Genomic DNA, 27,622 nt, shown 5'->3' on the forward strand with positions numbered 1-27,622 from the left:
CTCATTCATTCAACGTCACCCTGATTCCATCACACTCACTCCATCATCGTCTCCATTACACCTCATACTCACACCATCTCTATCACACTGACCCCCACACACTCACTCCATCACCGTCACCATGACCCTCTCACAGTCACTGCATCACTGTCATCCTGACCCTCTCGCACTCGATCCATCAACCTCACACTGATCCCCTCATACTCACTCCATGATCATCATCCTGACAACCTCACACTCACCCCATCACCATCATCCTGACATCCTCACACTCACTCGATCACCGTCTCCCTCACCAACTCGCACTCATGTGATCCCAGTCACACTGAAAAAGCACACTCACTCAGTCACCGTCACCCTGATTCCCTCACACTCACTCCATCGCCTTCATCCTGATCCCCTCACAGTCACTATATTACTGTCACACTTATCTTCTCACGCTCACATCACCACGGTCATCCCTGACACTCTCACACTCACCATATCTCAATCTCACTGAACCCCTCACACTCACTCCATCACCATCACCCTGGTTCCCTGACACTCACTTCATCACCTTCAACCTGATGCTCTCACACTCACTCCATCTCCGTCACACTGTCCCCCTCACACTCACTCGATCACAGTCACTCTGACACTCTCACTCACTTTATATCCGTCACACTGACCCCATTAATCTCACTCAGTCAGCGTCACACTGACACACTCACACTCACTCCATCACCGTCATACCGACACCCTCACACTCAGTCTATCACTGTCACCCTGAACACCGCACATTCAATTCATCACCATCACTCTGATTCCCTTACACTCACTCCATCACCATCACTCTGGCCTCCTCTCACACTCACTCCATCACCGTCACACTGACCCCCTCAAACTCACTCCATCACCATCACCCTGACCCATTTACCCCCACTCCATCACCGTCACACTCATCTCCCCACACTCACTCCATCTCCACCACCCTGCCCCTCAAACTCATTCCATCACCGGCACAAAAACCCTCCCACACTCACTCCATTACAGTGACCCCGACCCTTCACACTCACTGCATCACCGTCACACTGACCCCCTCACACTCACTCCATCACTGTCACCCTGAACCCCTCACACTCACGCCATCACCGTCAACATGATATCCTCACCCTCACTGCATCACCTGTTGTCCAGAACTTCTTGCACTCACTCCATCAACTTCACACTGATCCCGTGACACTCACTCCATCACCGTTACCCTGACCCCCTCACACTCACTGGATCACAGTCAATCTGACACTCTCACTTTATATCCGGCACACTGACCCCATTACTCTCTCTCAATCAGCGTCACACTGGCACACTCACACTCACTCCATCACCGTCAAACCGACCGCCTCATACTCAGTCTATCACTGTCACCCTGAACACCGCACATTGAACTCATCACCGTCACTCTGATTCCCTTACACTCACTCCATCATTGTCACCCTGACCCCCTCACACTCACTCCATCACCGTCAACATGATATCCTCACCCTCACTGCATCACCTGTCGTCCAGACCTTCTCGCACTCACTCCATCAACTTCACACTGATCCCCTGACACTCACTCCATCACCGTTAACCTGACCCCCTCTCACTCACTTCATCTCTGTCACACTGACCCCATTATACATACTCCGTTAGCGTCACACTGACACCCTCACCCTCACTCCATCATCGTCACCCTGACCCGCTCACACTCATTCCATCACCGTCATCCTAACCCCAACACACTCACTCCTTCCCCATCACTTTGACAACTTCACGCTCACTCCATCACCATCACCCTGACCCCCTCACACTCACACCATCTCCTTCACACTGACTCTATTAAACTCACTCCATTAGTGACACACTGACACCCTCACACTCACTCCATCACCCTCACACTGACCCACTCAGAGGCACGACATCACTGTCATATTGACCCCTCACACTCACTCTATCACCGTCACACTGTCTCACACACACTCACTCTATCACCCTCACTCTGACCCTCACACTCACTCCTTCGCCGTCACTCTGGCACCCTCGCTCACTCAATCTTCTTCACACTGAACCCATTAAACTCACTCTGTCAGAGTCACACTGACACCCTCACCCTCACTCCATCATCGTCACCCTGACCCGCTCACACTCATTCCATCACCGTCATCCTAACCCCAACACACTCACTCCTTCCCCATCACTTTGACAACTTCACGCTCACTCCATCACCATCACCCTGACCCCCTCACACTCACTCCATCTCCTTCACACTGACTCTATTAAACTCACTCCATTAGTGACACACTGACACCCTCACACTCACTCCATCACCCTCACACTGGCCCACTCAGAGGCACGACATCACTGTCATATTGACCCCTCACACTCACTCTATCACCGTCATACTGTCTCACACACACTCACTCTATCACTCTCACTCTGACCCTCACACTCACTTCTTCGCCGTCACTCTGGCACCCTCGCTCACTCAATCTTCTTCACACTGAACCCATTAAACTCACTCTGTCAGCGTCACACTGACACCCTCACACTCACTCCATCAACATCACCCTGACGCCCTCACACTCACGCCCTCACCGTCACCTTGACCCCCTCACACTCACTCATTTACCGTCATGCTGACCCCCTCACACACGCACCATCACCGTCACCATGACCCCGTCACACTCACTCCATCACCATCAGCCTAACTCCTTCACATTCACTCCATAAGTGTCACCTTGACCTCCTCAAGATCACTCCATCAGGGTCACCTTTACCCCCTCACACACGCACCATCACCGTCACCCTGACCCCCTCAAACTCGCTCCATCACCGTCTCCATGACCCCCTCACGCTCACTCCATCACCGTCTCCCTAACCCCCTCACACTCATGCGACCCCAACCACACTGCTCCCTCACACTCAATCGGTTAACGTCACCCTGATTCGCTCACACTCACTCCATCACCATCTCCCTTACACACACACACTCACACCATCTCTGTCACACTGACCCCCCTCACACTCACTCCATCACCGTCACCACGAACCTCTCACACTCACTGCATCACTGTCATCCTGACCCACTCGTACTCAATCCATCAAATTCACACTGATCCCCTCATACTCACTCCATCACCATCATCCTGAGAACTTCACACTCACTCCATCACCATCATCCTGACAGCCTCACACTCACTCTATCATCCTCACCCTGACCCCCTCGCCCTCACGCCATCTCCATCACACTGACATCCTCACTCTCACTCCATCACCGTCTCCCTGACCAACTCACACTGATGCAATTTCAGTCACACTGAACCCTCACACTTACTCGGTCACTGTAACCCTGATTCCCTCACACTCACTCCATCACTGTCACCCTGACCCCCTCACAGTCACTTCATCAGCGTGACACTGGCCCAATCACACTCACTCCATCACCGTGACACTGACCACATCACACTCACTCCATCGCCTTCAGCCTGATCCCCTCACAGTCACTCTATTATCGTCACACATATCCCCTCACGCTCACATCACCACGGTCACCCTGACACACTCACACTCACTCTTTCTCAATCTCACTGAACCACTCACACTCACTCCATCACCGTCAATCTGATTAGATTAGTTTACTTACAGTGTGAAAACAGGCCCTTCGGCCCAACAAGTCCACACCGCACCGCTGAAGCGCAACCCACCCATACCCCTACATCTACCCCTTACCTAACACTACGGGCAATTTAGCATGGCCAATTCACATGACCTGCACATCATTGGACTGTGGGAGGAAACCGGAGCACCCGGAGGAAACCCACGCAGACATGGGGAGAATGTGCAAACTCCACACAGTCAGTCACCTGAGGCGAGAATTGAACCCGGGTCTCTGGCGCTGTGAGGCAGCAGTGCTAACCACTGTGCCACCGTGCTGCCCTGATGCTCTCACACTCAGTCCATCTCCGTCACACTGACCCCCTCACACTTACTCGATCACAGTCACACTGATCCTCTCATACTCACTCTATATCCGTCACACTGACCCCATTTAACTCACTCCATCAGCGTCACACTGACACCCTCACACTCACTCCATCACAGTCAAACCGACCCTCTCACACTCACTCCGTCAACGTCACCCAGACCCCCTCACACTCATTCCATCACCGTCACCCTGATCTCCTCACACTCACTCCATCACCATCACACTGAACCCCTCACACTCACTCCATCACCATCACACTGAACCCCTCACACTCACTCCATCACCGTCACCCTGACCCATTCCCCTCCAATCCATCATCGTCACACTCATCTCCCCACACTCACTACATCCCCACCGCCTTGCCCCTCAAACTCATTCCATCACAGTCACCCTGACGCCCTCACACTCACTCCATCACCGTCTCGCTGACCTCCTCACACTCACTCCATCACCATCACCCTGACCCCCTCACTCTCACTCCATCACCATCACACTGAACCCCTCACACTCACTCCATCACCGTCACCCTGACCCATTCCCCTCCAATCCATCATCGTCACACTCATCTCCCCACACTCACTACATCCCCACCGCCCTGCCCCTCAAACTCATTCCATCACAGTCACCTTGATCCCCTCACAATCACTCAATCTCCATCACCCTGACCCCCTCACACTCACTCCATCATCCTCACCCTGACCCCCTCACACTCACTCCAACATCCTCATGCTGTCCCCTCACACTCTCACCATCACCGTCACACTGACCTCCTCACACTTACTCCATCACAGTCACTCTGATCCACTCACACTCACTCCTTCTGTGTCACACTCATCCCATCACACTCACTCCATCACAGTCACTCTTATCCACTCACACACACTCCTTCTCTGTCACACTCAGCCCATCACACTCACTCCATTACCGTCACCCTGCCCTCCTTCCACTCATTCCATCACCTTCACACTTATCTCCCCACAATCACTCCATCCCCACCGCCCTGACCAACTCACACTCATTCCATCACAGTCGCCCTGATCCCCTCACACTCAATCCATCACCATCACATTGACCCCCTCATAATCACTCCATTACCGTCACCCTGACCCCCTCACACTCAATGCATCACCATCATCCTTACCCTCTCACACGCAATCCATCAACGTCACACTGATGCCCTCACACTCACTCCATCACTTTAATCCTGACAACCTCACACTCACAGAAATGTCTGTCACGCAGACACCCTCACACTCTCTCCATCACCATCACCCTGACCCCCTCGCATTCGCACCATCAGTGTCAACCTGACCACCTCACACTCAATTCATCGTGGTCACCCAGACTGCCTCACACTCACACAATCACCGCCACCCTGACCATCTCACACTCACACCATCACCGTCAACCTGACCCCATCACACTTGCAAAATTAACATCACCATTACCCGCTCACTCTCACGCCATCACTGTCACCTTGACCCCCTCACACTCACTCAATCATGATCACCCTGACCCTCTCACACTCACTCCTTCACCATTATCCTGACCCCCTCACACTCACTCCATTACCATCACTCTCACTCCCTCACATTCACTCCATCAGTGTCGCCTTGACCTCCTCAAACTCACTCCATCAGTGTCACCCTGACCCCCTCACAAACACTCCTTCACCATCACTCTGACCCCCTCACACTCACTCCATCACTGTCACCCTGACCCCCTCACACTCAATCCTTCACCGTCACTCTAACACTGTCACTCTCACTCCATCACCGTCACCCTGATCCCGTCACACATACTCCATCACCATTACCTGATTCCCTCACACTCACTCCATCACCGTCTCCCTGACCCTCACACTCACACCATCACTGTCTGCCTAACCCCCTCACACTCACTCCTTCACCATCAATCTGACCCCTCTCTCTCACTCCTTCACCGTCACCCTGATGCCATCACACTCACTCCATCAACATCTCCCTGACTCCTTCACACTCACTCCATCAACATCACCCTGCCCCCCACACACACTCACTCGAACACAATCACACTGATCCCCTCACACTCACTCCATCACCGTCACCCTGACCCCCTCACACTCACACTATCATCCTCACCCTGACTCCCTCACCCTCATTTCATCATCCTTACCCTGACCCCCTCACACTCACTCCATTATCCTCACCCTGACCCCCTCACACTCACTCCATTATCCTCACCCTGACCCCCTCACACTCACTCCATTATCCTTACCCTGACCCCCTCACACTCACTCCATCATCCTCACGCTGTCCCCCTCACACTCTCACCATCACCGTCACCGTGGCGCCCTCACACTCACTCCATCACCATCACACTGATCCCCTCACACTCACTCCTTCAAAGTCACCCTCACCCTCTCACTCACTCCAACATTGTTACACTGTCCCCTACACACTCACTCCATCACCATCACTCTGATCTCCTCATACACGCTCCATAACCGTCACCACGACCCTCTCACACTCACTCCATCAACGTCATCTTGACCGCCTCACACTCAATCCAGCACTATCTCTCTGACGACATCACACTCCCTCCTTCACCATCACACTGACACCCTCACACTCACTCCATCACCGTCACGCTGACCGCCTCATACTCACTCCATCACCGTCACCGACCCCCACACACTCTCTCTATCACTGTCACACTGACTCCCTCACACTCAATCAATCTCACCCTGACCCTCTCACACTCACTCCATCATCCCCACCCTGTCTCCGTCACACTCTCTCCATCACCATCACACTGACCCCCTCACACTCATTCCATCACTGTCACCCTGACCCCCTCACACTCATTTAATCACCTTCACATTGATCCGCTCACACTCACTCCATCACCGTCACCCTGACCCCCTCACACTCACTGCATCACCGTCACCCTGACCCCCTCACACTCACTCCTTCACCGTCACTCTAACACTGTCACTCTCACTCCATCACCTTCACCCTGATCCCCTCACACATACTCCGTCACCATCATCTGATTCCCTCACAGTCACTCCATCACCATCTCCCTGACCCTCTCACACTCACGCCATCACTTTCTGCCTAACCCCCTCACACTCACTACTTCACCATCACTCTGACCCCCTCTCTCACTCCTTCACCGTCACCCTGATGCCCTCACACTCACTCCATCAACATCTCCCTGACTCCCTCACACTCACTCCATCAGCATCACCCTGACCCCCACACACACTCACTCGAACACAATCACACTGATCCCCTAACACTCACTCCATCACCGTCACCCTGACCCCCTCACACTCACTCCATCATCCTCAACCTGACTCCCTCACACTCACACCATCATCCTCACCCTGACCCCCTCGCACTCACTCCATCATCCTCACCCTGACTCCCTCAACCTCACTCCATCATCCTCACCCTGACCCCCTCGCACTCACTCCATTATCCACACCCTGACCCCCTCACACTCACTCCATCATCCTCACGCTGTCCCCCTTACAGTCAATCCATTACAGTCACCCTGACACCCTCACACTCACGCCATATTCGTCTCACTAACCACCTCTCCGTCACACCATCAGCGTCCACATTACACACTCACACTCACTGCATCACCGTCATCCTGACATCCTCATACTCATTCCATCACCATCACCCTGACCCCCTCACAATGTCTCCGCCACCGTCACCCTTCTCCTCTCACACTCACTCCATCACTGTCACCTTGTCCCCTCACACTCATGCGATCACAGTCACACTGACTCCCTCACACTCTCTCCATTACCGTCACCCTGACCCATTCACACTCACTCTTTCACCGTCACCCTGACCCCCTCATACTCACACAATCACTGTCACCCTGACCCATTCACACTCACTCCGTCACCGTCATCCTGACCTACTCACAATCACTCCATCAATGTCACTTTGCTCCCCTCACACTCACTCCGTCTCTCTCACCCTGACCCCCTCACACTCACTCCATCTCCGTCAAACTGACCCACTCACACTCACTCCATCACAGTCACACTGACCCCCTCACAATCACTCGATCACCGTCACCCTTACCCAGACACACTCACTTCCATTCCATTACTTTGACCCCCTCACAGTCACTCCATCATTCTCCCCCTGACCCCCTCACACTCATTCCATCTCCGTCAAACTGACCCACTCACACTCACTCCATCACCGTCAACCTTACCCACTCACACTCACTCCATCACCGTCACACTGACCCCCTCACAATCACTCGATCACCATCACCCTGACCCCGACACACTCACTCGATCACCGTCACCCTGACCCCGACACACTCACTTCCATTCCATTACTTTGACCCCCTCACACTCACTCTATCACCATCACCCTGACCCCCTCACCGTCACTCCTTCACCGTCACCCTGACACCTTCACACTCACTCCATCTATGTCACACTGACCCCATTAAACTCACTCCGTCAATGTCACACTGGCACCCTCACACTCACTCCATCTCCCTCATACTGACTCAATCACACTCTCTTCCATCTCCGTCTTCCTGACCCCCTCACACTCACTCCATCACTCTCACCCTTGCCCCCTCACACTCACTCCATCAATGTTTCCCTGACTCCCTCACACTCCCTCCATCACCATCACCATGACCGCCTCACACTCGCTCCATCACACTCTACCTGACCTCACACACTCACTCCATCACTGTCACCCTGACCCCCTCACACGCACTCCATCACCATCAGACTGACCCCTTTCATTCACTCCATCATCATCTCACTGACCCCCTCACACTCATTCCATCACCGTCACGCTGATCGCCATACACTCACTCCATCATAGTCACCCTAACCCCCTCACACTCACTCCATCACGGTCACCCTGATCCCCTCACACTCACTCACTCACGGTCACCCTGGCCCTCTCAAACTCACTGTATCACTGTCACCCTGTCATCCTCACAGTCACTCCGTCACCAACCCTCTGAACTTGCTTTCATTCATTAGGTCGCACAATGCCCCTCACAACTTCCACTGTCACTCTAAGTCGGACACACTCCACCACCATCACACATACTGCCCGACACAACCTCCATGATCACACGCAACACCACACACTTCACCACCATCACACATACTGCCCCACACCACCCCCACCGTCACGCTCTCCCCACAGCCTCCACCATCATCACACACACTGCCCCACATTACTCCCACCGTCATGCTCACCCCCACACACTCCATCACACTCACACACACTGACCCACACCACCCCACCTCCAACTTCACACCCCACACACTCCGCCACCGTCAGACCCACTGCCCCACGCCACCTCACCGTCACGTTCACCCACACACTCTCCACCACCCTCACACACACTGCCCCAAACCACACCCACCGTCATGCTCACCCCCACACACTCCACCACCATCGCACACACTGCCACACACCATCCCCACCATCACACTCACACCCACACACTCCACCACACTCACACACACTGCTCCACAGCACCTTCACCATCACACACACCCCCACAAACTCCACCATCATCACATACATTGCCGCACACCTCCCCCACCTTCACACTCACCCCTTCACACTCCACGACCCTCACACACATTGCCCCACACCACCCCGACCGTCATGCTCACCCCTACACACTCCACCACGCTCACACACAATGCCCCACACCACCCCCACCGTCATGATCACCCCGACACACTCCACTACCATCACACACACTGCCGAAACTACATCCACTGTCTTGCTCACCCCATCACACTCCACCACCATCTCACACACTGCCCCACACCACCACCACCGTCATGCACAATCCCACACACTCCACCATCATCACATACAATGCCACATACCACCCCCACCATTACACTCACAACCACACACTCCACCACCCTCACACACACTGCCCTGCACGACCACCACCATTAGGCTCACACCCATACACTCCACCACCATCACACACACTGCCCCACAACACCCCCACCATCACACCCACGCCCACACACTCCACCACACTCACACACACTGCTCCACACAACCCTCACCATCGTACTCACCCACACGCAATCTACAGCCATCACACATGCCGACACACACCACCCTCACCATTACGCTCACCACCGCACACTCCACCACCCTCTCACACACTGCCCCACACCACTTACACCGTCATGCTCACACACACACACTCCACCATCCTCACACACAATGCCACACACCACCCCCAACGTCATGCTCACCCCCACACACTCCACCACCATCACACACAATGCCACAAATCCCCCACCGTCAAACTCACAACCACACACACCACCACCCTCACACACACTGCCTCACACCACCCTCACTGTCACGCTCACACCCACACACTCCATCACTATCACACACACTGCCCCACAACACCCCCACCATCACACTCACACCCACACACTCCACCACACTCACACACACTGCTCCACATAACGCTCACCATCATACTCACCCACACACAATCTACAGCCTTCACACATGCCGACACACACCACCCTCACCATCACGCCCACCACCACACTCTCCACCATCATCACATACTGCGCCACACCACCCTCACCATTACGCTTACCACCATACACTCCACCACCCTCACACACACTTCCCCCACACCACTCCCACCGTCACGCTCACACCCCCACACAACACCACCCTCACACACATTGCCTCACACCACCCTCACTGTCACGCTCACACCCACACACTCCATCACTGTCACACACATTGCCCCACACCACCCTCACCATCACGCTCACCCCCACACACTGCCCCACACTTCCACACATTGCCCCATACCACCCCCACCGACTCGCTTACCCCCACACACGCCACCATCCTCAACCACTGTCCCACACCACCCTCACCATCACGCTCACGCCCACACACTCCACCACACACACACACTGACCCACACCACCCCCACTGTCACGCTCACCCCCACAAACTCCCCTACTGTCACATTCACTCCTCTGCATAGTCACACACTTCACACACACTCCACCACACAATGCCCCACTGTCATGGTCACTCATCCTGCACAAAGCCTCACCATCAGACACACTCACATCCACTCTCCCCCACTATATCGGTCGCGCCCAAACAAACAGGCCCACCCTGACTCTCAGACCCCATGCACTGCCCCACCATCACGCTCAATCTCCCGCACACTCCTATTGTCCCGTTCACTCCCCTGCATACGCCCCCATCGTCACTCCCACTTCCCCACACTCTCTCCCACCGTCACGTCCTCTCCCCCACACATTCACCCACCATCTGGCTCACTCCCTCGCACACTCCTCAGGCATCATGCTCACACGCCCACGCAATCTCTCACCATCACACCCGTCAAATCCCTTAAACTGAGCTCCTGCCTGTGAACACTGACCCAGTTGATCCCCTCTAAATGGCCATTAACCCCATCCGTCTTCTATTCCCTGAGTAATAGACGGTATGTTCCACACAATGTGTTCTGTTTGTGATATCCTGTTGTACCAGTCTCAGCCACAGCCTACGGTGCCACTCCACCTGTTACCCCCTGGTAACGGCTCATGTTCTCACACCCACTATGTCCCCGAGTAATGGCGTTTGGCACACGCTCCATACTTTCGCCCTGGCAATGGCCTGATATGCTGTCCCAATCTCTGTTCCCTAACATCAGACTGAAGGTCGACAACCCTCTTCTGTTCCCACAGCACCGAAGGATTCGAGGAAGACAGGAACATTGGGAGGATATGATCGCAAGAGTGAATGAGATTTGGAGAGAGAGTGAATGAGATTTGGGAATGCAACGACCGTGGAATTGAGTGTGTAAATGGGAAAAGGAGAGAGAAAAACCAGTGCAGTGTGAGAGTCAGAGGGAAATATGGAAGGAGAGTGACAAAGGGAGCAAGGTGAATTCGGCTGAGAGCCAAGTTGGAGTGGGAGACCCAGAAGGGAAAATAAGGACAGCGAAGTTAAACCCAGCTCCTGAGCTCATGGCGCGGTGCCCTCCCCTTCTCGGACGACCAGGACATGGGGCTGAGTCTGTCTCTCTCCAGCTCAGCTTCTCCAACACAAAGACACACAACAACATCGGTCACTCTGCTGCTCGGCACGCTTTAATCAACATTTTTATTGTTTACAAATGGAAGTGATGGATACAGTCACTGAAATGGTTCCTTTTCTCACTGGCCACTGAGTTGTGAGAAACATTGAAATGTTTCCCTGTAACCCCCTTGTGGGATAAGGATGGACAAACCAGCGCTCCCCTCTGTTACCATAGCTACAGGTTGCTCCATCACTGAAACACTGAACTGAAATGAGGAAATCCCGGATGGATTGATTAATGAAGGAATTTGATGGATGGATGGATTTGGGTGAAGGGATATTTCAGCACGTTCTTCAGCTGCTGCCTGAAATTAGTCTGAGTCACGGCATAAATCACGGTGTTTGTGCAGCAACTGAGGAGCTGCAGCATGAAGCCCAATTCCTGCAAATAGCGATGGAGATACACAGAACGATCCCCAATATGATAAATCCGGTACCATATAGAATACAGCATTAACGTTGAACATAACAGGATGAAATTGGCCGAAATCACAAACAGTAAAATGATGGATTGTTTTCGGTTTCTCATTTCAGTGTCAGACTGAGCATCCCCATTGGTGTGAGCACGGAGTCTCCTGCGGGCTCTGCTGGTCACTAAAATGTGTCTGACGGTGAGAACATTGAGCAGCAGAATCAGGAGAAATGGGACACACGGGGTGAGAATGTGGTGGAGGCACTCGATTGTGACCCAGACAATGGAGAAATGAACAGCGATTGTTACATCACAAAACCCGGGGCTGTTCCACAGCCGATACTGAGCCTCGAGCATAAAATACCAGAAAATGTTCTTTAAACAGCTCAGCACAGTCACTGCTCCCAGAACCACAGCCGCCGTTTTCTCACTGCAATATTTACTTTTCAACTTCTGGCAACAAATGGCCACAAACCGATCAAAGGTGAAAGTGACAGTGAACCAGACAGAGCAGTCAGTGGCTGCATAAAGCAGGACGGCGTGGATATTACACACGGGGACGGAGTACAGGAAATAAAACTGTTCCTGATAAACAATGGGAATGTGTCTCAGGATCATGTCGAGGATAATGACCAGGAGATCCGCCACTGCCATGGCCCCCAGGTAACGTCTGACACATGGAGACAATCCACAATCTTTATAAAGCAGGACGTAGATGGTCACTACGTTAACTGTGAGGAAGGAAAACAAACCCATTATCCATCAGCCTGGAGGCAAAGGCACCCGTTTGATCGGGGACCCAGTGAGATTTTCAAATGTGTCCCTGTACTCAGGGATTTATTAAAATAATTGGAGCTGGAATAACAAATGGGAAGGTCGGAATTACTGACAAAAATGTGACATAAACCACAAGAAACCCTTCTCCCCCCAAAAAAAAGACACATCCATAATGACAGATTGTTTCGAGAACATTCCCACACACTCACTCACTCGAGAGCAGACACAGGTCACTCCTTCCCAGTTCGTAATACGGAGGGTGGGAATGTTGCTGTCCTGAAGGATTCTCTCCCAGTTTCCTGAAGACAAACGGAGTTTGGGAATTTCTGTATTTTGGTCTAAATTGTGGTCGATCCTGTGTCGTGAAGAAATGTAAACGCAGGGAAAACGTATTCACCCCTTTAACTGCCTGAGGGCAGTTCAATTCACTGACGTCTGGCCGTTCACAAACAATGTCAGGGACAGAACGTTCCGGGGAATTTCGGTTATAGAATGTCAGGGACAGAACGTTCCGGGGAATGGCAGTTATAGAATGTTGGGGACAGAACGTTCCGGGGAATGTCAGTTATAGAATGTCAGGGACAGAACGTTCTGGAGAATGGCAGTTATAGAATGTCAGGGACAGAACGTTCCTGAGAATGGCAGTTATGGAATGTAAGGGACAGAACATTCCGGGGAACTTCTTGATCTGTCCATGACCTTCCCCATCCCCTCTGACCTATCACCTCTCCCCCACCTCCGTCTCTCGATCACATTCCCAGCTCCCTTACCCCAGCCCCACCTCCTGCACCAGCCCCAGCCCCCTCCCATTTATCTCTCAGCTCCCCGGCCCACAAGCCTCATTCCTGATGAAGGGATTATGGCTGAAACGTTCATTCCACTGCTCCCCGGATGCCGCCTGACATGCTGTGCTTTTCCAGCACCACACTCCCAGTCAGGAAACGGTCCGACACCATCATATTCACAAGTTCAGGCCTGATGTGAAATTTAGATTCGATTAGATCACCTACAGTGTGGAAACAGGCCCTTCAGGCCAACAAATCCACACAGACCCGCCGACGCGCAACCCACCCAGACCCATTCCCCTACATTTACCCCTTGAACTCACACTACGAACAATTTCCCATAGCCAATTCACCTAACCTGCATATCTTTGAATTGTGGGAGGAAACCGGAGCACCTAGACGAAACCCACGCAGACACGGGGAGAATGTTCAAACTCCACACAGTCAGTCGCCCGACGCTGGAATTGAACACGGGTCTCTGGCGCTGTGAGGCAACAGTGCTAACCACTGTGCCACCGTGCTCACCCATAATGTTTCATGAAGCCCCATCACCATCCCTGGGTATGTCCTGTCCCACCGGCAGGACAGACCCACCAGTGTTGGGGACACCCTGGGATACAGTCAGGGAAGGAGTTACCCTGCAAATCCCCAACATTGATTCCAGAACCCAGGAAATCTCATGGTAACAGATCATGGTCAAGGAAGTCGCCTGAGGATGGTTATCTCCTGCCCCCCACCCCTCCTCTTGTAAACAAATCAGAGGAAGCACTGAGGGTGATAAGGACTCAGGCCATCCTCTGGGTGTGGGACTTCAATGTTCATCACTAAGAGTGTCCCCACAGGCCCACCGCTGCCTGAGCAGGGACAGGCTTCAATACACAACAGCCAGACTGGGGGAAACATTCTCACCAAACTCCTTGTCCCAGATGGATCTGTCCCTGACAGTTTCTGTAGGAGCAGCCAGCACACAGTCCTGGTGGAGGCACAGTCTCAGCCTCATACTTGACATACTCATGATTAGTGTGTTGCTTGAAAAGCACAGCAGGTCAGGCAGCATCCCGGGAGCAGGAAAATCACCGTTTCGGGCAGCAGACCTTCATCACGAATGAGACTGCAAGCCTCCGGGATGGAGAGATAAATCATATTAGGCGTACTGCTCACTGTGTGATGTGGCACACCCTCCTGTGAAGTAGGACATACTTCTAAAGAACCGAGTACATGGAAACTGGGCATCCATGAGGCACTGTGGGCTAGTAACAGCTGCAGCATCAATGGCCTTCCCTCCATCATAAAGTCAGAAGTGGCCTATTTTGAAATTGATGGTTTCAAAATATTCAGCACCATTCACAACTGCACCGATACTGAAGCAGGCTATTCAGCCCATCAAGAGTTTTAAAGAGGAACAGAATGAGACCAGTCAGCCATTGGAGGCTGTTAATCAGCGATTGGAAAAGAACTTTTAATCTCTCATACCTGTTGCACAGGAAATGGAAAGGAACATTCAGCATTTCAAAGTTGATGCACGGGAATACGGGGAGCTGTGCAGACCACCGCAGTGCATTGATCAATAAACCCAGACTAGATATCTGTCCAGCACGGGGAGCTGTGCAGACCACAGCAGTGCATTGATCTATAAACCCGGACTAGATATCTCTCCAGGACGGGGAGCTGTGCAGAATTCCGCAGTGCACTAATGTGTGAACCTGAAAGAAATATCCTTACAGTATGTGGAGCTTCACGGACACTATCTATAAACCTCAACCAGCTAGTCTGACCAGCACAGGGAACAGTGCACTAATCACCGTGAATTAATCTGTAAAAGAGGAGCATTTACTCTCACCGCATGTAGGACTGTGTACCCCACCCCAGTGCATTGATCCGTAACCCAGGAGCAGTTACCCTACCAGCATGTAGGACTGTGTACATTACCCCATGCATTGATCTGTAAACCAGGAGCAGTCACCCTCCCAGCATGTAGGACTGTGTACACCACCCCAGTGCATTGCTCTGTAACACTGTGTTAGATCTCTGCCCAGTGTGGGGAAATTTGCAGCTCATGCTGGAAGTGACAGGATGTGCAGCTCCCACCCATTTCCAGCTCCATATCTCCATTGGGCCATGAAGAGGGGATGCTGTGAGTGTGAACATCATTGCCAGAGAGAGATGGTGAGGGAGTCAGTTTAAACAATAACACATAAGAGGGGTTTGGGAAATAGACAGAGAGGGGGAGACTGAGAGACAATATTATGGAAGGATGTGTTCCCAGGTTTCAGAATGCTGAAATGAAAACATTTTAACAGCATCCTGTAACATAAGCCAGTGTTTCCAGGAATGGTAGGTGAACATGGTATTGGTGGGTGTACAGATGATGCAGAGTTTTGGATAAGTATTTGTTCTTCAGCTTTGTATCTGGGTGTAAGATCAGCAGAGTCTTTGACTCATTGGGCTAAATCTAACAATAATTTGTCTCAGTGCCATTTTCATTGACTGTGACAGAGGGATCATCTGCACGAGGCCGAGCTAGTTTCCTGGTGCTATCATATCGAACTCACCTCATTAACTACCCACCCCATCCCATGGTGTCCCTCTCATTCAATACCAGCCCGATTATTCCACCCATCATGACTGGAGGTACTCACCATCGCCTGGGTGTGGCTGGATATTCCGTGATCCCTGGCACTTGTGCCATCTTTAAAAGGCCAAGGAGCACACGGTTGAACTTTCTCAGTTTGGAGCTGCCCTGCACAGTTTACCCCGAGCATGGCAGATAAGGGGCAATTACACCACGGTTTGTCGACAGGGGCACGGAGGTCCTGGTGGATGGGCTAGTACAGAGGGGGACCATTCTCTTCCCAGAGGGGACCACACCACCAGACCCACCGAGCATGGTCTGAGCTCACCACCCAGCTCAGTGCAGTATCTGCGGTCTGAAGAAATGTCCAGCAATACAGGACAAGCATCTCTAATCTTCCCCGTTCTGTCAGGATAAGGGTCACCGTGTTCTCTCTGCTCCCTCACACTCACTGTATATCTGTTATAGCACCAACACCGAACAAGACTCATGCTCAACCACTCTCACTTCTGCAAACAGCACCTTCTCTCTCTCTCTGTCTATGTCTCTGTCTTTGTCTGTCTCTGTCTATCTATGTCTCTCTCCCCCTCCCTCCGCTTTACCCCCCTTCACTAATAACATTGCATGGATACAACACTGTGGACTGACTCCCCTGAGACCCCTCACCACGACCCTGTTCACCACCTCTTCTAGCACTATCAGCAGGACCACACACCCCGACCCTTCCTCCCTCCCCTTCTCCCATTCCAGGAGAAACAGCCTGGAATAGGACAGAAAGGGCCTATCCGGGTGATGGTGTTTCCGATATCCGTTACCTCACATGCTCCTCCCCCCGCCATGTGGGGAGGGCCCTGGTACGAGTCGGAGAGGACCAGGACACCTCATGTGGAGATTCTGAAACATTCACGTCCCACCAACCAATTAAGGAGCAATGTTCAGTGAAGGGCAATCTCACTTAAAACCACTGGCAGCTCCGTTTCCCCCCCAGCACAACTTAGAAGCCGTGGCCCTGATGCCATCTCCCTTTTGCGTCGAGCTGGTACAAATGAAATCCCCATGGTCTCGGTGGGCAGGAGGGTGAGCTCACAACACATCGTCACCACCACCTCCCAGGAAGGGAGTACCGAGACTCCCTCCTACACCTCCCCCTATAAACAGCTCAGATACTGAAACTGATCTGTGATAGTTACTGCTCTCCTCACTTGTCTTGACATCTTCAACAATCTATGATCATATACAGGCAGGGCTCTCTGCTCGTGCACTCCCTTTATAACGGTATGACCTGTATTAAACTGCCTTTCAATGTCTTTCCTCCCACAGTCCATCACCTCAAACTGCTGTGCATTGATCCCCATCTGCCATAAACCTGAATACTACACTAACGTGTGATTGTACTGTTAGAGTTCCACACTGATCTCCATAGACTTCAGAGTTCTTCCAGGTTCGGTGCCAGCTACAGGCATTGAGATTGTTATAGCGTCACAGTCCCCATGAAAGAACTAAAATCCTGCCACACTCACGAGTGTGAGCAAGTGAACTACTGATATATTCCCACGGACAGAGTCGAATAATGACATACTGTCAATGGAGCAACAAAACTCCTTACACATACGAGACAGAGTAGATGAAATATTGACAATCCACAGAGCAAGATAAATCGGATAGGTTCCACTTATCTATATTCATCATAGTATAATGTGATTAAGTTGAAAGTGTGTACTGTACCTTTAAGAGAGGGTGAATGCTGTTCTGAACTGAGAGCTTACAAGCACCTGTGATATGAGAGGATGGCAGACGCAGAAAGAATATATTGCTATAGAGCTGGAGTCGGGTAATAAGCAGTGAAGAGAAAGAGAGTCCCAGATTTGTGAATAGTTCATGTAAAATGTTCACTTTCAGCATGAAAAAATAAATTGATGTTATTATTTAAATAGTAGAATTTGGTAGGTCTGTCACTCATATTTTAACAGTTTACGAGGCTAACTTTTGTTTAGTTTAAATTACCAGATGAGCTTCATGCAGTGTCCTAACAATTCCCGTGTGTGTAGCTGTGTGTCTCTGTGTGGGGCAACTCTGTCAGTCTCTGTGGTGCTTAAAGTGATGCAATGCCACCCTCTGCTGACCTCCCCACGCCACTGCACAGGCATTGGCAGAGGGTGAAAACCAACAGGGATTCATTCAGAGATTGGGAGGGAGAGGGCAGCTGCTCACAGCACCATCCAAACGGATGTCTTATCCATGTACTGATCTAAATGCCCTTTAAACATTGTAACTGTCCCTGCTTTCACCACTTCCTCTGGAAGTTCATTCCACACACAAGCCAGACTCTGTCTAAAATAATTACCTCTCATGACATTTGTGAATCATTTTTCCTCGCATCTTAAAATATCCCTCAGTTTTGAATCCCCAACTCGAGGGAAAAGACATCAGCCCTTCTGCTTATCTGTACCCCTCACGATTTTGTAAACTTCTGTGAAATTACCCCTTAATCTCATACTCTCCAGTGAAAAAAAGTCCCAGCCTATCCAGCCTCTCCTTATAGCTCACTCCCTCCATTCCCAGCAACATCCAGGTTAATCTCTTCTGAACCCTCTCCAGCTTAATATTATCAGGGTCAATAATATCAAAGTGAATAGACAAGGTGTTTTCTAAGGGTACAGGGGGTCCAAAACTAGAGGACATAGGGTTAAGGTGACTGGGGAAACAGTTAAAAGTGACCTAAGTGGCAACTTTTTCACCCAGAGGGTGGTGTGCCTATGGAATGAGCGGGCAGGGTAACCAGACTGGACACAGTATTCCAGAAGGGGTCTCACCAATGTCCTGTACAACCACAACATGACATCCCAATTCCGATACTCAAAGGTCTGACCAATGAAGACAAGTGTGTTAAACACTTTCTTAACCACAAGATCTATATGAGGTGCAAATTTTAAAGAATTATACCTGACGGCCTAGGTTTCTGTACTACAGCACTGCCAAAGGCGCTACTTATAATTGTATAGGTCTTGCGGTTGTTTGATTTACCAAATCCAATTGCTCGCCTTAATCCAAACTAAACTCCACCTGCCACCCCTCAGGCCAGTGTGTGATATTAATGCCACCTCACCGTCCCCCTTCAATTTTAAAGTGCCCACCCCTCTCCAGGAGGCCTGCACACTCCGGCCTTGGGTTTCACAAAGACCCTGAGCTTGGGTAGCCTTGTGTGGTTTGGGGGAGGAGGGACGGATTGCAGACACAGTCAGCGGGGAGGAGGGGCTGGACAGTTATCACTGGCCTGGTATCATTTCATGGCTTTAGGAAGTGGGCAGTCGCATGTTAGAGGTGGGTAAGAGTGATCGGTGCTTTGGGGCCAGAAATTAATCTCTTCCTTTGTCTCTGGTGTTCAGTAATAAATATCAATTTGAGACCCTTCATTGGGCAGAGTGTGTCTGCAGGATTTCTTTCCCGGATATTGCAGACTACAGATCATAGCAATTAAAGCTGTTCTTGGTTAGTCTCGATGGCACAGCACGTGCACTCAATATACTAGTTAAGACAAATATTTTGCATTTGTTTAACAATATAAGCTGTTTTCTTGTAACTCAGTAATGGCAACCTGATTATAATAAATAGGAGAAAGTGACGATGGCAGATGCTAGAGATCAGAGCTGAAAAATGTGTTGCTGGAAAAGCGCAGCAGGTCAGGCAGCATCGAAGGAGCAGGAAAATCGACGTTTCGAGCATAAGACCGTCTTCAGGAATGAGGCTGGTGTTCCAAGCAGGCTAAGATAAAAGGTAGGGAGGAGGGACTTGTGGGAGGGGCATTGGGAATGTGATAGCTGGAAGGAGGTCAAGGTGAGGGTATTAGGCCGGACATTGGCCTACCGCAGCTACACTGGCACCACCCTCCACCTTTTCCTCCGCTACATCGATGACTGTATCGGCGCTACCTCGTGCTCCCACGAGGCGGTTGAACAGTTCATCAACTTTACTCACACTTTCCACCTCAAATTCACCTGGACCATCTCAGAATCCGCCCTCCCCTTCCTAGACCTCTCTATTTCTATCTCGGGCGACCGACTCAACACGGACATTTTTTATAAAGCGACCGACTCCCACAGCTGCCTAGACTACCCCTACTCCCACCCAGGCCCCTGTAAAAACTCCATCACATATTCCCAATTCCTTCGCCTGGGCTGCAACTGCTCCCAGGAGGGCCAATTCCAATACCGAACAACCCAGATGGCTCCTTCTTCAAAGACCGCAACTTCCCCTCAGCCATGGTTGACGATGCTCTCCACCACATCTCCTCCACTTCCCGCGCCTCCGCCCTTGAACCCTGCCCCTCCAATCACCACCAGAACCGAACCCCATTGGTCCTCACTTACCACCCCACCAACCACCGGATACATCGGATCATCCTTCGTCAGTTCCGCCACCTCCAACAGACCCCACCACCAAGGATATATTTCCTTCCCCACCCCTATCAGCGTTTCGGAAAGACCACTCCCTCCGCCACTCCTTCGTCAGGACAACACCCTCCCCCACCAACCCAACCTCCACTCCCAGCACCTTCCACTGCAACGACAAGAAATGCAACATTTGCACCTACACCTCCCCCCTCACTTCCCTCCAAGGCCCCAAGGGATCCTTCCATATCTGCCAAAGATTCACCTGCACCACCACACACATCATTTACTGCATCCGCTGCACCCGATGTGGCCTTCTCGACATTGGGGAGGCAGGCCGCCTACTTGCGGAACATTTCAGAGAACACCTCTGGGACACCCGCACTAACCAAACCAACCACCCCGCGGCTGAACACTTCAACTCCCCCTCCCACTCCACCAAGGACATGCAGGTCCTTGGACTCCTCCATCACCAGACCATGGCAACAAGACGCCTGTAGGAAGAGCAACTCATCTTCCGCCTAGGAACCTTCCAAACGCAAGGGATGAATGCGGATTTCGCCAACTTCCTCATTTCCCCTCCACCCACCTTATCTCAATCCCAACCCTCAGATTCAGCACCACCTTCTTGACCTGCAATCTTCTTCCCGACCTCTCCACCCCCGCCCTATCACCCATACCTTAACCTCGTTCCACCTATCACATTCCCAACGCCCCTCCCCAAGTCCCTGCTCCCTACCTTTTATCTTAGCCTGCTTGGCACACCAGCCTCATTCCTGAAGAAGGGCTTATGCCCGAAACGTCGATTCTCCTGCTCCTTGGATGCTGCCTGACCTGCTGTGCTTTACCAGCAACACATTTTTCAGTTCTAATTATACTAAATCCACACCGAGCTGAAAACGGGCACTAAAATATGTCCCAAAATCTGGGTATGGTCGTGTAGTGGGTAGTGTCCCTGCCTCTCAGTCAATGCTCTGAATTTAATCCAATTCCTGAACTTTTGTGGTAGCGTTCCTAGCTCTGGACTAGAAGGACTGGATTCGAGTCCTGCTTCTTGCAGAGGTATGTCACATCATGTCAGAACAGGCTGATGAGCAAACACACAGGAGAATACTGTTACAGCTTCATGGGTATTGCTGAGTGATGCTAGCGTCCCTACCTTCTGGCACAAAGTTCTAGGTGTAAAGCCCACAGAAGAGTCTCAGGATACATCTGAACAAACTGATTAAAATGGATTTAGAATTGTGACCTGATGGAGAAGGAAGAGTTGTCAGTATTGAATTTCAGAATTTAGGCCCAGGATGACTGAAAGTACAGCCATTCGTGTTGATTGGAGGCACATTTCGCAGCAGTAAAGGTTTATAAAATCAGAATGGTCATGGATAGGGTGAGTAGTCAGGGTTTTTTCCCCAGGTTAGGGGTGTCAAGAACGATAGAGGATTGGTTGAAAGTGAGAGGGGAAAAGTTTTGATGAGGCCTAAAGGGCACCATTTCACACAGAGTGTGGTGTGTGTTTGGAATGAGCTGCAAGAAGAAGTGGTGGAGGCTGGTACAACTGCACCATGTAAAAGGCATCTGGATGCTGACAGACCTGGCGAGCTTTTCCAGCAATTTCTGTATTTCTTTAAAAAATGCATTCATTTTAACACAGGTATTCTGAATAAATTAAACATTTTATTTTTTAATGACGCAGGGCCATGTAAACATATTTCAAATCAAACGAGACCATTTTCTGCTAAGAGTATGGCTCTGTGTATGACAGCAGCAATGATGCACCTAAATGGAGCAGGGAATGTGATGGAGACATAGTTTGGACAATGGACAAGGAGACATCACATGGTCCAGTTTGGGAGAGGATGACATTACTGTGTGATTCAACTCAGAGAGGGAGAAAATGTAATCTGCCCGAGAAGGAATGGCCTATTGCACTTTCTCTCCTTCATTGTTCCTCATCACACCAATGTGTGCAAGCTAAAAAAAAAACCTCTACAGTCATCGTTACCATTCTTATTTTTATGGAATCCCTGCAGTGTTGACACAGGCCCTTCGACCCAACAAGTCCATACCAACCTTCCCAGCCCATTTCCCTATACCTACCCCTAACTAATTCACCTAACCTAGAAATCCCTGAACACTACAGACAATTTAGCATGACCAATACACTGAACCTACACAGTTTGTGGTAGGAAACTGGACCACCCATTAGAAGCTCACACAGAAAAGTGGAGAATGTGCAAACTCCACACATACAGTCACCCAAGGCTGGAATCGACCCCAAGTCCCTGGTGCTGTGAGGCAGCAGTGCTAACCACCGTGCTGCCCTTTGGGTGATCACTGACCAGAATTCACTGGAATCTCCTCTCTGCCTAAAGCAAAGGGAATTAAGCCAAATCCAACTGTCCCAGGATGGAATCCCATTGCTAGCAGCTGTGTGAGTACAATATCTTCAGAAACAGAATAGCATTTTGGACAATCTCACAATTTTCCCTTTAGTCATGAGTTTCAATAATATCTGAACAGAGTTCTTTCAAGTTAAAAGTGTGTGTGTGTGTGTGTGTGTGTTTAGAAAGGGAAATATTGATTATATACTTGCAATACCCAAACCGTTTACCATTCATCGTTCCATCAGTTTGAGTAACATTGCTCTGGATCATAAATGTGCTATTTGAGCAGATTAAAGAAACTAGCCTGACTTGTTCCTAAAACTGACCCTGACCCAGTCTGAGACCGATATGTTCGGCCATATCACAAACCTGGTGACATTTCACATTTGTTGGGAGCAGTGGAGGAGTGGGACTAGAAAAGGAAACAGTGACCCCAAAACCCGTGAACTATAGACCGCTGAGCCTGATGTCAGCGGTGGGAAAGTTGTTGGAGGGGATTCTGAAGGATAGCATTTACATACATTTGGGAAGCCAAGGGCTGATCGGGATAGACAACGTGGCTTTCTGCATGGGAAATCATGTCTCATTAATTTGGTTGAGTTTTTTGTAGAGATAACAAAGAAGATTGATGAAGATAGTTTGGTAGACATTGTCTATATGGACTTCAGCAAGGTGTTCATTTAAAGAGCAAAGAAAATGTACAGCCTATAAACAGGCCCTTCAGCCCTCCAAGCCTGAGCCGATCCAAATGTACTGTCTAAACCTGTCGCCCAATTCCTAAGTATCTGTATCCCTCTGCTGCCCACCGACTCATGCATCTGTCCAGACGCATCTTAAATGAATCTACCGTGCCTGCCTCTACCACCTCTGCTAGCAACGCCTTCCAAACGCCCACCACCCTCTGTGTGAAGTACTTACCGCGTGTATCATCCTTAAACATTCCACTTCTCACTTTGAAAGCACGACCTCTCGTTATTGAATCCTTCAACCTGGGAAAAAACTGGTCTCGATCCACACTGATTCCTGAAGAAGGGCTTATGCCCGAAACGTTGATTCACTTGCTCCTCGGATGCTGCCTGGCCTTCTGTGTTTTTCCAGCACCACATTTTTCAATTCTGTCCACCCTGTCTATAGCCTTCATGATTTTGCAAACCTCAATCAGGTCCCCCCTCAATGTCCTTTTTTCTAGTGAATGTAAACCTAACCTACTCAGACTGTCTTCATAGCGAGTATTTCATTCTGATTGGTAGACAGATTAGTAAGGTTCGGTCACATGGGAGACAGAGGAAGCTAGACACAATTGGCTTGAAGGAAGAGGGGTATTTTTCAGACTAGAGGCTTGTGAGTAGCAGTGTGCTGTAAGAATCAGTACTGAGTTCACTGCATTTCATCATTTATGTCAGGGTTTTAGATGTGAATATTGGGGCCATAGTTAGTAAGTTTACAGATTACATCAGAAAGGTGGTGTAGTAGATTGTCTCAGAGTATAACGAGACCACAATTAGATGGAACAAAGGGGCAAGGAGTGACAAATGAATTTTAATTTAGATAAATACGAGGTTTTGCAGTTTGGGAAGGCAAATCATGGCAGAAATTATACACTGATGTTAAGGTCCTGGAGAGTGTTGTGGAACAAAGGGACATAGGACTGCAGGTAATTTGTTCCTTGAAAGTGGAGTCGCAGGTGGACAATGTGGGACAGAACACATTTGGCACATTTGCCTTAATCAGTCGGAGCATTGAGTATAGGGGTTGTGGTGGCATGTTGTATCTGTACAGGATGTTGGTGAGGCCACTTTAAGAATACTACGTACAACACATTGTCGGCAGAAATGATTTAGACACCGATGTTCCATGACTGGAAGTTTGAGCTTCGTGGAGAGGTTGATTAGGTTGAGGTGCTTTCTCCTGGAGTGTCAGAGGCTGAGGAGTGACATTATAGAGGTTCACAAAACCAGCAGTGGCATGGACGTTTTAAACAGCCACGTTCTTCTCCCCAGTGTAGGGGAATCCAGAACAAGAGGGCATAGGTTGAAGGAGAAAGGGCGAATGATTTCGAAGGGACCTGAAGATAAATGTTTCACACAGAGAGTGGTGTGTGTACAGACAGTGCTGTCAGAGGAAGTGGTGAAAGCGGTTACAATCACACATTTAAAAAGAATCTGAAAGAAGTGGGATATTGGTCAAATGCGGGCAAATGGGACTGGATCAGATTGGATATCTGATCGGAGTGAACAGGTTGGACTAACGGGTCTGTTTCCGTTCTGCATGACTCTCTGATTCGTTAAGAAGGATGACGAATAATTCTGAAATGCCGTTTCAAGTCGGAACCCTCTTCACTGGAAGTTTATTGTGCCTCCATGCTCACATTGATTTAAAGCTGCATTAGGTAAATATTTGACAGAAGTGTGAGTCATGCATAATGGGATATAGACAGGGAAATGGGGCTGAGACCCCAACCTGATCAGTAAAATCTTAGTGCCTGGTGGAGAAGGCTCAAAGTATCTAATGACCCACTCCTGCTCCTCAGTCCCATGTTTCTGTGTTCCATTCAGCCCATCAAACCTGCTAGACAGGAGCACTTAGATGCTACTTACTGCTATAAACTGGTGCACAGAAACACAGACAATTCAGCCCTTCAAAACGGTCCCACACGCTTTGAGGTGATTTGGGAAGTGTAATTGGAAAATCCAGGCACGGGTATGAAAGAGGCCCCTCATCTCTCTTTACAGAGCTTCCCCTTCTGCAACTTGTGCTTTATTTGTTGGTCATGTTTAGACCCAAGTTCACTGAGAATACAGCCCCCATACCTCACCCAGAGATGGCTCACAGAATCCTCTGGTCTCCCTGACTGCAATATGCAACAACAGAGCATTCATGAAAATAACACCCACTAACACTCCAATAACAGAATGTGAGAACATCAGAAACAGGGGCAGGTCGTTCACTCCCCAAGCCAGCCTTGCCCTTCACTAAGATCATGACTGATCTGCTCTTGGTCTCAAATCCTTTTTCATACCCAATTCTTCATAGCCCTCAACTCTCTGACAGGTCAATATCCATTTAGCACCTCTTCAAATACTTTCAGTCAGCTCGCTCCCCAACACTCTTGAGAAGAGAAATCCTGACATTCAATACCACCTGTTTGAAGAAAACACTTGCTCCCCTTATATCATGGCTTATTGATGTGAACAAAAGAGATTGAGACAAGGGTTCAGGTAAAAATGACTGACCCTGATATCAAGGCAGTTGTTAACTTCTGTTGACGTAAAGGAGCTTAACAAAACTTGACTTAATGGGAATCAGAGTAAACTCTCCAGTGTTTGGTGTCAAACATGGCACAAAGGAAGATGTTCATCATCTCAGTCCTGGGTCAGCTCTGTGGGAGATCCTCAGGGTAGCTTAGTCTCCACAAACATCTTCAACTGCTTCATCAATGTCTCCCCTCCCCCACCCTCCCCACAATAAGATCAGAAGTGGGGATTGTCACTGAAGATTCCACAATGTTCAGAACATTCTGTCCCCCCTCAGCTCCTGAGTTGGTCTGTGTCCGTGTGCAGCAGGTCCCAGACACACTCAGGCTTGTGCTGTTAAAGTGTCGGTAACATTCATGTAACAGCACTGCCTGACACTGCACATTGCCACATTAAAACAAGAGTTCATTCAGCACCTCACGCTAGTTTCACAGGAATATGAGGAAGCTATTCAGCACATTTGTATTATTGGAGTAGAACAGGGACAGCCCACTCAGTACCTCCAGCCTATTACTCAGGAAGAGAAGGAGTCTAGTGTGATGGACCACCAGAGCCCCTCGAAAATATTTGAAGGCAGTAGCGTAGACTCTAATGTTTTCTTATTTTAAAGGGAATGTAAAGTGTCTGTTAATGATGCAATGTGGCAGCAGCAAGAGAAAATTCAGAGAGAGGAGCAGTCAGGAGACATTCCCCAAAGCTTCCAACTCTGTGGAGACCCCAATAGTTTCTGATGTTACTGAGAAACCAAAACCCAGTGATCCTAACCTGTGAGAGCTGGCCACACCCATTCAAGCTGCATTAAAATTAACCTAAGGCCTCCCCGAGCTGTTACTCAAGTGTTCTTAACTAACCAGCTTGGTAATGATTGTTCAATCTCTCTCTTAAAAGAAT

The sequence above is a fragment of the Chiloscyllium punctatum genome, chromosome 19, assembly GCF_047496795.1.
Source record: "Chiloscyllium punctatum isolate Juve2018m chromosome 19, sChiPun1.3, whole genome shotgun sequence".
Lineage (NCBI taxonomy): Eukaryota > Metazoa > Chordata > Chondrichthyes > Orectolobiformes > Hemiscylliidae > Chiloscyllium > Chiloscyllium punctatum.